Here is an 11797-nt window from a genome sequence, read left to right on the forward strand (position 1 = left end):
ATACTTTTTTTTTTTTTTTTTTGGTCTCTTTGTTTTGTTTTGTTTTTTAGGGTTGCACCTGCGGCATATGGAAGTTTCCAGGCTAGGGGTTGAATCAGAGCTGTAGCTGCCAGGCTGTACCACAGCCACAGCAACACAGGATCCAAGCTGCATCTGTAACCTACACCACAGCTCACAGCAATTCAGGATCCTTAACCCACTGAGCGAAACCTGGGATCGAACCTGTGTCCTCATGAATGATAGATTCGTTTCTGCTGAGCCACAACGAGAACTCCCATGAAACACATACTTCTGAAAGATGCCTCAGCTACCATGTGAAGTATAGACTGAAGGAGGGTGGGAGGCAGTAGCAAGCAAGAGACCAGAGAGGAGCTATTTATTAGCCAAGAATTTACTTTGCGGGCTCTGTTCTAGGTACTGTGATAAAATAGTCAACAAAATATACAAAAATCTTTGTTCTCAGCAAGCTAAACTTAGTGGAAGGATTTCGACAATAGACAAGTGTATTAGTCTGGGTTCTCAGAGAAAGCATCTCGGCTTTTATTGTGTGTGACATGCAGAAGTACTGGAGGGTTCTGAGTGGAGTGACAAGACCCAGCTCACACTAGAATCAGGTGAGAGTGGAACAGAACCAAGAACAGAGCCAAGTGGTAATGACTGTATCTAGAACATCTATATCTGTATCATCTACATCTACACCTACATAGAGAGAAAAGCTTATCGTAAGCAATTGGCTGACATGGTTATGGAGACTGAAAAGTCCTCACATGTGTAGCTGGCAAACTGGAGGCCTAGAAGAGCTGATGATCCAATTCTGGTCTAAGGCCAAAGAGCCAGGAGAACCTACTATGTAAATTCTGGTCACAGTCTGAGTCTGAAGGCAGAAGACCAATATCCCAGCTTGAAGATGGTCAGACGGAGAGAGAAACTTCTACCTAACTTGGCCTTTTATTCTCTTAAGGCCTTAAATAGATTGGGTGAGGCCCGTCCACATGGGGTAGGGTGAAGGGTGGGAGGGCAATCTGCTTAACTCAGTCTATGGATTAAAATGGTCATCTCACCCAGAAACACCCTTACAGACACACCCAGAATAATGTTTGACCAGATATCTGGGCGCCCAGTCAAACTGACACCCAGAGTTAACCATCACTGTATGTAAGTAAAATAAATAGCATGTCAGAAAGTGTAAGTACTAAGGAGAGAGAAAATAAAACAGAAAAGGAAGGTGAAAAATGTAAGCAGTTGATGTTTTAGATGGGGCAATCAAGGCAGGCCTCTCTGAGGGGGTGACAAGCAAGGACTTGAATGAAATGAGGGAGTAAAACCTTCAGGATATCAGGAGCAAGAACATTCATTCCAGGGAGGGGAGTTTCCTGGTGGCCTAGTGGTTGAGACTCAGAGCCTTCACCTCTGTGGCCTGGGTTCAGTCTCTTGTCTGGGAACTGAAATCCCACATCAAGCCACTGTGCACCAGACCAAAAAAAAAAAAAAAAAAAAAAAAAAAAAAAAAAAAAAAAAAGAGAGAGACTATTCTGGGGAGAGGAGATAGGAAGTTCAAAGGCTTCAAGGTAGGGCTAGGCTGGCCATGTTCAAGGGACCCAGATTAGGAGCCAGGAGGCCAAGAGGGAGGGTACACAATGATAAGGCTTAGAGAGGAAATGATTCGCACGCAGAGCCTTGTGGGTCATTGTAAGCATCTCGGCTTTTATTGTGTGGGACACGCAGAAGTACTGGAGGGTTCCGAGTAGAGTGACAAGACGCAGCTTACACTAGAAGCAGGTGAGAGTGGAAGTACAGGCACTGGCTGGAAGCCACCACAGTGATCCAGGCCAGAGATGACAGTGTCTGGGAGTAGCTTTTTACCTAGTGAGGTGGTGAAAAGTGGCTGGATTCTGGATCCATTGTGAAAGGAGAACTGATGGAACCTCCTGTCAGATTTGTTGTGGAGTGTGAGAAATAATACCAAGATTTTTGTTTTTCCACCAAAGCAACTGGAATAATAGAGTTGCATTAACAGATGGGGAAGACAGGCTTTGGGAGAGCAGGTTTATGGAGAAGATTAGCAGCTCAGTTTTGGATCTGGTTCATCTGAGATGTCTGTCAGATGTTCTAATGGAGATATCAAGCAGGCAGTTGGGTATACAAATTAAAGAGAAAGGCCTGGACTAGAGCTAGGAATCATTAACATATAGATGGTAATTAAATCCACAGGACAGGATGTGATGACCGATGGAAGAAGTGTAGGCAGAAAATAGGAGTAAAGCCTTGAGCTCTAGAACGCCAACACTTAGTCGTTAAAGAGAGGAGGGCAAACCAGCAAAAGAGACTGCAGAGGAGTTCCCATTGTGGCTCAGTGGTAACAAACCCAACTAGTATCCATGCGGACATGGGTTTGATCCCTGGCCCCTCTCAGTGGGTTAAGGATCCAGCATTGCCATGAGCTGTGGTATAGGTCACAGACACTGCTCGGATCTTGCTTGGCTGTGGCTGTGACGTGGGCTGGCAGCTGCAGCTGAGATTCAACCCCTAGCCCAGAAACTTTCATATGCTGTGGGTGTAGGCCTAAAAAAAAAAAAAGAGAGAGGGAGAGACTGAGAAGAGGCAGTCTGAGGGGTGAGAGAGAAACCAGGCAAAGGAAGTGTCCTGGAGATTAAGTGAAGAAGGCGGAGGGGTGGGAGGCAAAGGGTCCATCATGTCAAATGCAGCTGGTGGGTCAGGGACAATGAAGACTAGGAATTGTTGGCTTTAGCATTGTGGGGAGCACTGGAGATCTTGATGAAAGCAGTTTGGGGGATGTGAGGTGGGCAAAGAGCTGCTAGGGTTGGTAGAAGATACTCAGAAGACACGGGAGAGGAAGTGTGTGACGTCACAGCGTTCCAGGAAACCCTGGTGGGGCCTGCACAGCTTGTGGGCGGTGGGACAGAGGGAAGGATGCAATTGGAAGATGTCAAAGAGGGTTTGGTGACTGAGTGGGAAGATGAGGGCTCTAGGATGACACCCAGCTTTCCAGCTGGATGGTCAGGCCTTACTGAGACTGTACACATGGGATGAGAAGCAAGTTCTCAGAGGGAGATTGGGGGTTCAGCATGGGCCTTTTGAGTTTGGGGCTCTCTGAGACCTCTGGTGAACAGGCCAGGGGCTGATCAGGTATCCAAGACTTCAGGAGAAACAGCTGGGCTATAGCACAGACTTAGGAGATTGAAGAAGAGATTAAAGCAAGACCAGGAACTGAAGTTGACTCTGCAGTAAATGACTCTAATGCCTTCCATTTATCAAGCCCGTCCTATTAGACATGGGACACTTATCTACCTCACCTCCCTGTTCTCACAGCCACACTATAGCAACAGTTAACATCATCTCCCCTGTGGTGAGAAAGACATTCGGAGATGTCAAGCGTCTTATCCCAAATCACACTGAATTAAGTGGTAACCCAACATACAAACTGTTCTGGCACAAAAACCTAGGCTCTTTTCAGAACCTTTCAGCTTAGCTGGGATGTTGGACTCTCGATCCAAACACTCACATGCACTGTGCCAGGCCTGGTGCGGGGCTCTGACACATGTACACAGTAGGAGCCCTCTAGATGACACCAGATCACAATGTGCTAGTGAGTTCTGCCAAAACCCATGGGTGTGGGCAGCCTAGAATCTGAGGCTGGTCAGCTGTGGTTCCTGTCCACTGGCAGACGTGTGCCTGGTTCAGGACTGGCTTGCCCTGGCACAGCCTAGGAATATCCCCAGACACAAGCTTCCCGCAGGGGTCAGCTCCAAGTCAGCTGACCTCAAATAGCTACAGCATGCAGACTGCCTCCAGAGACCAGGAGCTGAGCAGCCACTCTCCTTGGCCCTTGAGCCTGCCTTCCTCACCCACGGCACTCCCCTGGGCCAGAACTGACAGGGCCAGAGACTTGATCTTGCCCAGGCAGCACCATTTTCTCTCTTGGAGTGAGAGAGGTGTTGCCAACTCCTGGCCCCTACCATGGTCCCCAGCACAAACCATTGCCCTTGGCAGAAAGCCAGGTTTAGTGGAAATTCTTGCTCCTGGTAGGTATGCTCCAAGCCATTCCTGACCCCTCTAATGTGTCCAAGGGGCTTTCCTTTCTCTGGGATCTTTACATCCAAATCCTCCTCAGAACTTGTGAAGGGGAAATGGATTTGTTCTGTAATATGAGGTTAGACTCAGAGGAGATTCACTGGCCCCTGGGTCATTATCATGATCATCATTAAAGCTTTAATTAATTGCACAGTGTGGACTTGTTTTTCAGAGTTGGTCACTGCCCCTGGGAATCTGTAATCTGAGACAGATAGACTTGTTCAAGATACGAGTAATAGAAAATACATTTGTAAACTTCACACAGAGTCCAGAACTCCAAGGATGGAAAGAATTTGACTTCTGATAAAGACATTGAGTATATCTTAAATATGCCACCAAAAGCATAAGCAACAACAAAAATAAATTGGACTTCATCAAAATTAATAATGTTTGTGTTTCAAAGGGCACAAAATAAAAATTTTAAAATAAATAAAATAAAGTGAAAAGGCAACCAGCAGAGTGGGAGAATATATTTGCAAGCCATTTATCTGATAACAGATTTGTATTCTGGATATATAAAGAACTGCTGTAACTCATTAATAAAAAGACATACCTTTTTTCAAAATAGGTAAAGGATCTGAATACTTATTTCTTCAGAGAAGATATACAAATGGCCAATAAACACATGAGAAGATGCTAAAAATTGTTGGTCCCTAGGGAAGTGCAAATTAAAACTACAATGAAATACCACTTCACAGCCACTAGGATGGCTACTTAAAAAAAAAAAAAAAAAGGAAAATAACAAGTTTTGGTGAGGATATGAAGAAATTGATGGTGGGAATGTGAAATGGTGCAGCTGCTGTAGAAAATACTTCAGTTATTCCTCAAAGAGTCAAATGTACAATTACCATATGACCCAGAAATTCTACTCATAGGCGTTGAAAACAGGTACTCAAACAGATACTTGCACACACTTTCACAGCAGTACTACTTAGGAGAGCCAAAAGGTGGAAAAAACCAAAATGTCCATCAACTGACAAATGAACAAAATGTGAATATTATTCAGCCATAAAAAGGAATGAAGGGAGTTCCTGTCGTGGCTCAATGGTTAAAGAATCTGACTAGGAACCATGAGGTTGCAGGTTTGATCCCTGGCCTTGCTCAGTGGGTTAAGGATCCGGCCTTGCCTTGAGCTGTGGTGTAGGTTGCAGATGCGGCTCGGATCCCACGTTGCTGTGGCTCTGGTGTAGGCCGGTGGCTACAGCTCCGATTAGACCCCTAGCCCGGGAACCTTCATATGCCACGGGAGCAGCCCTAGAAAAGGCAAAAAGCCAAAAAAAAAAAAAAGAAAGAAATGAAGTACTAATACCCGCTACAACATAAACCTTGAAATCGCTCTGCTAGGTGAAAAAAAGCCATACACAAAAGAACTCATTTTATATGATTCCATTTTACATGAAATATCCAGAAAGGTCAGTCCCATATATAGAAATGGAAGGAGTTTAGGGGTTGCTGGGGGATGGGGAGAGCAGTGGGGAAAACGGAGACTGATTGCTAATGGGTATGGGGCTTCTTTTTGCCGTGATGAAAATGCTTTGCAATCAGTGGTGATGGTTGCACAACTCTGTGAATTCACTAAAAAAATCCCAACAAATTGTACGCTTTTAAAGACGAATTTTTATATTCGAATACACATCTCAATTTTTAAAAAAGAATGAATGTAAATTCCCAGGTCACATAGGGCCCATTCTCCAGCGCCCCCTATTTGTGGGCACAGACTTTGGTTTGTTGTCTCTGTCTTGGCTGTGTTGAAAGAATGGGACAGCTGGCCACATGGAACAGGAGCCCTTTCAAAGCAACTTGAGCAAAAGGGAAGATTTACTAGGTGGATGCAGGAATAGTTCACAATGCCTGAAGGCAGGCAGTGCAGGACTCACAAGGAGTGAAAACAGGAAGGGAAAGTTATCAGAATAAGGCAGCGCCTCTCCCAGCCTCCCTCCTGTCTCTGTTCCAAGCTCTTCAGGACCCAAGGGCAGTTCTTCCTCTCTATTTACATCGGAGTCCTCCTGGCTGCCCCTGAAGGCTCTACCTCAAGAGCTCGCGCTGGCTAATACCTGATCATGACACTCCACGCTCCAAAACCAAATCCAACTTCTGGATTGTTTCCCCTTAGGTCCAATGTTCACCCATTGTCCAATCTGCTGGACCTCAGAAGAGGCTGGGGAAATGGGCTTTCATCTTCTATCTTAAGGATGGTTTGCACCACTATGGGGTGGGACAGACAGGGCAGAAGGACACTTTTATTCTGCTTCTTTCTGTGTTAGCTTTGTTCCCTTACTGCTAATCGGTGTTTTCCATGTGGCTGCCAACAGCTGCAATCTACATACCTTGGAGAAGGAAAGTTTTTTTGCACTTTCAATTTAAAGAATTCCCAGAGAAAACTCTGTTTACTCCAGCTTAGGTCACGGGGAAGGTCCTGAGGTCAGCGGAGACCCAGAGGATGGGTAATAATCCAGCCAGATGCTCCCTCTACAGACATGTGAGTGAAGTGAGGTTGGCTCCCAAGAAGAGGGAGGGATTCAGCACTGCCAGGTCTTCTCTAGGGACCATGAGAGTTGGAGTTTGGGAGAGGATAAGACCTCTAGCTTATTTGATCAATATGTGAGAGCATCCTGATCTTGCCTTCCTTGGGAGAGGAAGGCAAGAGTTGAGAAGCGTGTCCCTGATATAAGAGTTACTATCTGGTGCCTTCAAAGCTGCAGAGTCACTAGAACAAGGGATTTAGGAACCATCTCAACAGATTCAGATAATCGGGGGAGCATCAACAGAAGGCTTCACCAGTAAAGCACCATAGTACACACACCTGCTAAGAACCTAGCTTATGCTCAGTACTTCCACATTCCAAGAGCACCTCCGCTAATGAGTTCTTTTCCCTGTTTTTCAGATAAGGGAAACCCAGGCTATGAAAGGCAAAATCATCCATCCCAGTGGAGCAGGATTCCTTGGAGGGCTTCTGACTGCAGCTCAGACTCCTTCCACTGTCGTGTACTGTCTCACGCTTTTCAGACCTCTGCGATGGTGGTTTGAGGTCAGGGCTGGGGCGGGGTGTGGGGCCTGGATGTGTACAGCCAGATAGGAGCAGCCCGGACGTCATGAACTACAGTCACAGAGCCTGCAGCCATCGCTAGGCTCTTCGAAGCTCCTGTGGGAGCTGCTGGGGTGGGAGGCAGGCGGAGTATTTGTGTGTCTAGAAGGTCACATCCTCCAAATAAACACATCCATGAGGGAACTGGGGCACCTCCCTCTGATTGAGGACATTTGTTTCTGAGCAGTAAACTGTGGCTGACCTGGAGACTGGCCGATGCTTCCAGGAAAGAAACTCATCTGATGCTCCACCAGCTCCAAGATGCTTGCCCCCAGGGCCTCCCCCAGCCCCTGGCTCTGGACGTCGGGGCCCCTCTGTGGTCACCGTCTCTGAGGTGACAGGGCTGGAAGTGGTCAGTTTGTTCCAGGGAAATCTTGAGGGAAATGCAATCACTGTTTACACGTCCCTGCAGGGCTCAGATTTAGGGCAGATGCAGCAGATGTGTTCTGGAAAACCCCAGAGATGACAGAGAAAGAAAGATTCCCACCCAATCTGACAAGAGACTTCTCGTGGTTGGAAATGTTTTTAGAAAAATGTGGGTTACTCTGTGGGTGAATGGGCTCCCTATTAGAGGTATGTGAGCTGAGTTTGTGTGTCACTGTGGAGGGCAGATGAGGAGGGATTCGCAGCAGCAGTGGATTAGGCTACATAACCTTCAACATCCTCTCCCAGCCTTGAACTTGCCAGTTTCTGTACTCCAAGCTTTATTTCCATTCTTTTCCTTTTGTTCTAGGGAATACTTCTGGGATGAACATTGCCATTTGCCTCCCAGCATCCTTCCCCCTGCTCCTAGCATCCTGGAACAGCTGTCAGGCCGTTCTTGTGCGACTGGCCCCATCCCCAGTGCTGGGAGGAGGGCTTGGTTTGCTGTAGCCAATCAGCATGATCCTATTTCTTGCCATAAGGTTGGGTTGCTAGGAGGGCAGGAACTGAAAACTGAGGCAACCAGGGCAGGGTATTCCCCGGATAAAACTTTTAGTTCAGGTCTGGCCATGGGACCTCAGGAGGACACAGTGGAGCAGTGCCCAGGACTAGCATGCGATGGCTGTGGGAAGCGTTCCTCCCTGTCTCAGTGGGCATGACAGAAGAGGCACACACCCAGTGTAACGGGGACATCCAGTGCCTTTCCCATTTCTCCTGTCCCATTTCCAATTGCCACCTCTTGATTTTCTTTTTTTCAGCCTGAGGTTTTTTCTGGCTACTGGAGTCCACTCTGCCTGCTCCCAGGACAGGCCAGAAGGACCTGGGCCACTTGGTGGCTAACTCTGATACGTGGTTCCCTAAAACTCCTCCATGGGCTTGCACCCTAATTTTCCAAAGATAACTTTCTAGATAACCCTTTGTGGGCATTTCCCTTCTCTATCTCAGTTTCCCACCTGCCTACTAATGCTTCCTGGGATATCTTCCCAAATAAACTACTTATTCTCACATCTCAAGATCTGGGGAGGCATCTAGCTGAAGGCTCCTGGATTGAGGCTGACCGCCATCCTGAGGCCAGCGGGAGCCAGGGTTAGGATGAAACCGGGACATGGAAAAAGGAAGGGCAGGACAAGGAAAAGAGGGTCCTTGGGATCACTGGGGAACTGTTGACTCCCCCTTGCTTGAAGTCTGCCTTCTTTTTAGACTTTTGTGAACAATAAATTCTCTTTCTAGTTTAAGCCAGCTGGAGTTGGTTTTCGTTACTTGCAAGCGAAAGCATTGTGAGTGATGTAATGCACAACAGGGAGAGCCTCAAGCATGGCCTTGCAGTTTGGGATGGCAGACACTGACTGTCATTACGAGACAGGGAGAGACAGTCTGCCATGGATGACAGAGGCAGGTGGACGCAGTTAAACTCGCAGCTCTGCCACTAAGCAATTAAGTGGCTTGAGGCATTTACTTTCCCTCTCTAAGGCTTAGTTTTCTTTTCTTTTCTTTTTCTTTTTCTTTTTTCTTTCGTCTTTTTAGGGCTGCACCCCCGGCAAATGGAGGTTCCCAGGCTAGGGGTCAAATCAGAGCTGTAGCTGCCAGGCACACCACAGCCCCAGCAATGCAGGATCTGAGCTGCGTCTGCAACCTACACAGCTCACAGCAATGTCAGATCCTTAACCCACTGAGCGAGGCCAAGGATCAAACCCGCCTCCTCATGAATATTAGTCAGATTTGTTTCCACTGAACCACGACAGGAACTCCTTTTTTCTTTTTCTTTTTTTTTGGCTGTCTCTGCAGCATGCAAAAATTTTCAGGCCATGGAGTTCCCATCGTGGCTCAGTGGTTAACGAACCCAACTAGTATCCAGGAGGACAAGGGTTCGATCCCTGGCTCGTTCAGTGGGTTAAGCATCCAGCATTGCCGTGAGCTGTGATATAGGTCACAGATGCAGCTCGGATCCCATGTTGCTGTGGCTGTGGCATAGGCTGGCAGCTACAGCTCCGATTCGACCCCTAGCCTGGGAATTTCCATATGCTTTGGTGTGGCCCTAAAAAACACAAAAGACCAAAAAAAAAAAAAAAAAAAAAAAGAATTCCCACGCCAGGGATCAAATCCAAGCCACAGCAGTGACAACACTGACTCCTTAACCCACTGAGCCACCAGGAAACTCTTGAGGCTTGGTTTTCTTATCCATAGAATTGAAGTGATGTTACCAGTCTTTCGGGGTTATTGTGAGCTTTAAAAAGTAACACTTGAAAAGTAGCTAGCCAGTGGCAAATGGTCAATAAATGGTAGTTACTGATACTTGAAGAAGGAAAAGAAGGAGCAAGAGAGAAGGAGAAAAAAAGAGGACTTATTCTGTGTCCTCAAAGACACAAGTAAGCAGAAGTTCAGAATGGGGGAGGTCAACAGGGAGTGGTTCAGATTAATTGGAGAGGTTCCATCTTGGGATGCAGGGAAGGAATGACAATAGCTGACAGCTACTGAGCTCTTTCTCAGCACCAGGCACTGATCTGAGCCCTTTTCACTTATAAATCATGGAATCTTCTCAAAAACTTTATGAAACACATACTCTTACTACCATCGCTCACCACTTTCCAGAGAAGGAAACTGAGGCACAGAGAGGTTGAGCAACTTTCCCAAGGTCACAGAGTAAGTATGTGGCAGAGTCAGATGGAAACCCAGGCAGTCTGGCTGCAGAGCTCACACTCCTAACCTCTATGCTCTACTGACTCCTTTCAGCTCCAAGATAAGGGAAATGCTACAGATGCTGAGTGGCTTTAATTACAGGACAAGGCATCTGGGCTCTACCCGTAGGCAGTAAAGCTTTCCTGGCACAGGCCTGGGGACAGGGAGAACATTGCATAAACCCCTGGTAATTGGTTAAATAGCTATGGAGTCATCCCAGGAACCAGATTTTCATCCTATCCTTCCCATGGGAACAAAATCTCCAGTGTATTTTCCAAAAGGGAAACCAGAGAGCTGGGAAGCTGTTCTTAACCCCACTGAGAGATAAGAAATGATGTAGAAGAAAGAATGAAAGATAAAATAAAGTAAGAAAAACTGCCAAGTGGTTGTGAGACCCTAAACTGAGCTCTTGTAAGAGGTTGGAAAAACCCTTTCCCAAAGAAGGCAGACTTTCACCTGTCTTAGGATGGTTTAGGGGCAGAAGGAATACCACAAGGCTCTTCGGAAATGAAACCTAGGGGAGTTTCTGTTGTGGCTCAGCAGGTTAAGAACCGACTAGTATCTGTGAAGATGCAGGTTCGATCCCTGGCCTCTCTCAGTGGGTTAAGGATTCTGCATTTCTTCAAGCTGCAGAGCACTTGGGTCACAGATTCGGCTCAGATCTGGCATTGCTGTGGCTGTGGCGTAGGCCAGCAGCTGCAGCTCTGATTCAACACCTAGCCTGGGAGCTCCCATATGCCACAGGTGCAACCCTAAAAAATAAAAGCAGAAATGAACCCCGGGAAAGGAGATGCCTGTTCTTCCAAGTTCCACGTCACATAGCCCTTCACCCAAAGACCAAAAAAATTATTGCAAAGATGTTTAAAAGCTGTAAGATTAAACACATAAGAGTTCTCAGAAACAAGAAGAGGAGTTCCCATTGTGCAGCACAGAAATGAATCTGACTAGTACCCATGAGGATGCAGATTTGATCCCAGCGTTGCTCAGTGGGTCGAGGACCTGGCGTTGCTGTGAACTGTGGTGTGTGTCGCAGATCCTGATTTGCCATGGCTGTGGTGTAGGGTGGCAGCTGTAGCTCCAATTTGACCCCCGAGCCTGGGAACTTCCATAGGCCACGGTTGTGGCCCTAAGAAGCGAGAAAAAAAGAAAGAGAGAGAGAGAGAGAGAGAGAGAGAGAGAGAGAGAGAAAGAAAGAAAGAAAGAAAGAAAGAAAGAAAGAAAGAAAGAAAGAAAGAAAGAAAATATCTAAGTGAATCAGAAAGTTGAAGGGATCTTTAGGGAAACCTAAATAGATGATGGGCTCTGATTGGAGGAGGGAGAGCACAGCACAGATTACCCATGGCCGTGATGTCTGTGGTACATCCAGGGCAAAGCATCTCGACTCAGCTAGAGTTTAGGAAGGGGACTGGGGCTGGACCTGTAACTTGGGGAAGCCTTAGGATCCAGGCTGTGAATGAGGGGCCTGGGGGGTGCATCCACCAGGGAGAAGGCCCTCTGGGTAGAGTACAAAGAGATCAAGGC

Source organism: Sus scrofa, chromosome 14 (genome assembly GCF_000003025.6).
Source record: "Sus scrofa isolate TJ Tabasco breed Duroc chromosome 14, Sscrofa11.1, whole genome shotgun sequence".
Classification (NCBI taxonomy): domain Eukaryota; kingdom Metazoa; phylum Chordata; class Mammalia; order Artiodactyla; family Suidae; genus Sus; species Sus scrofa.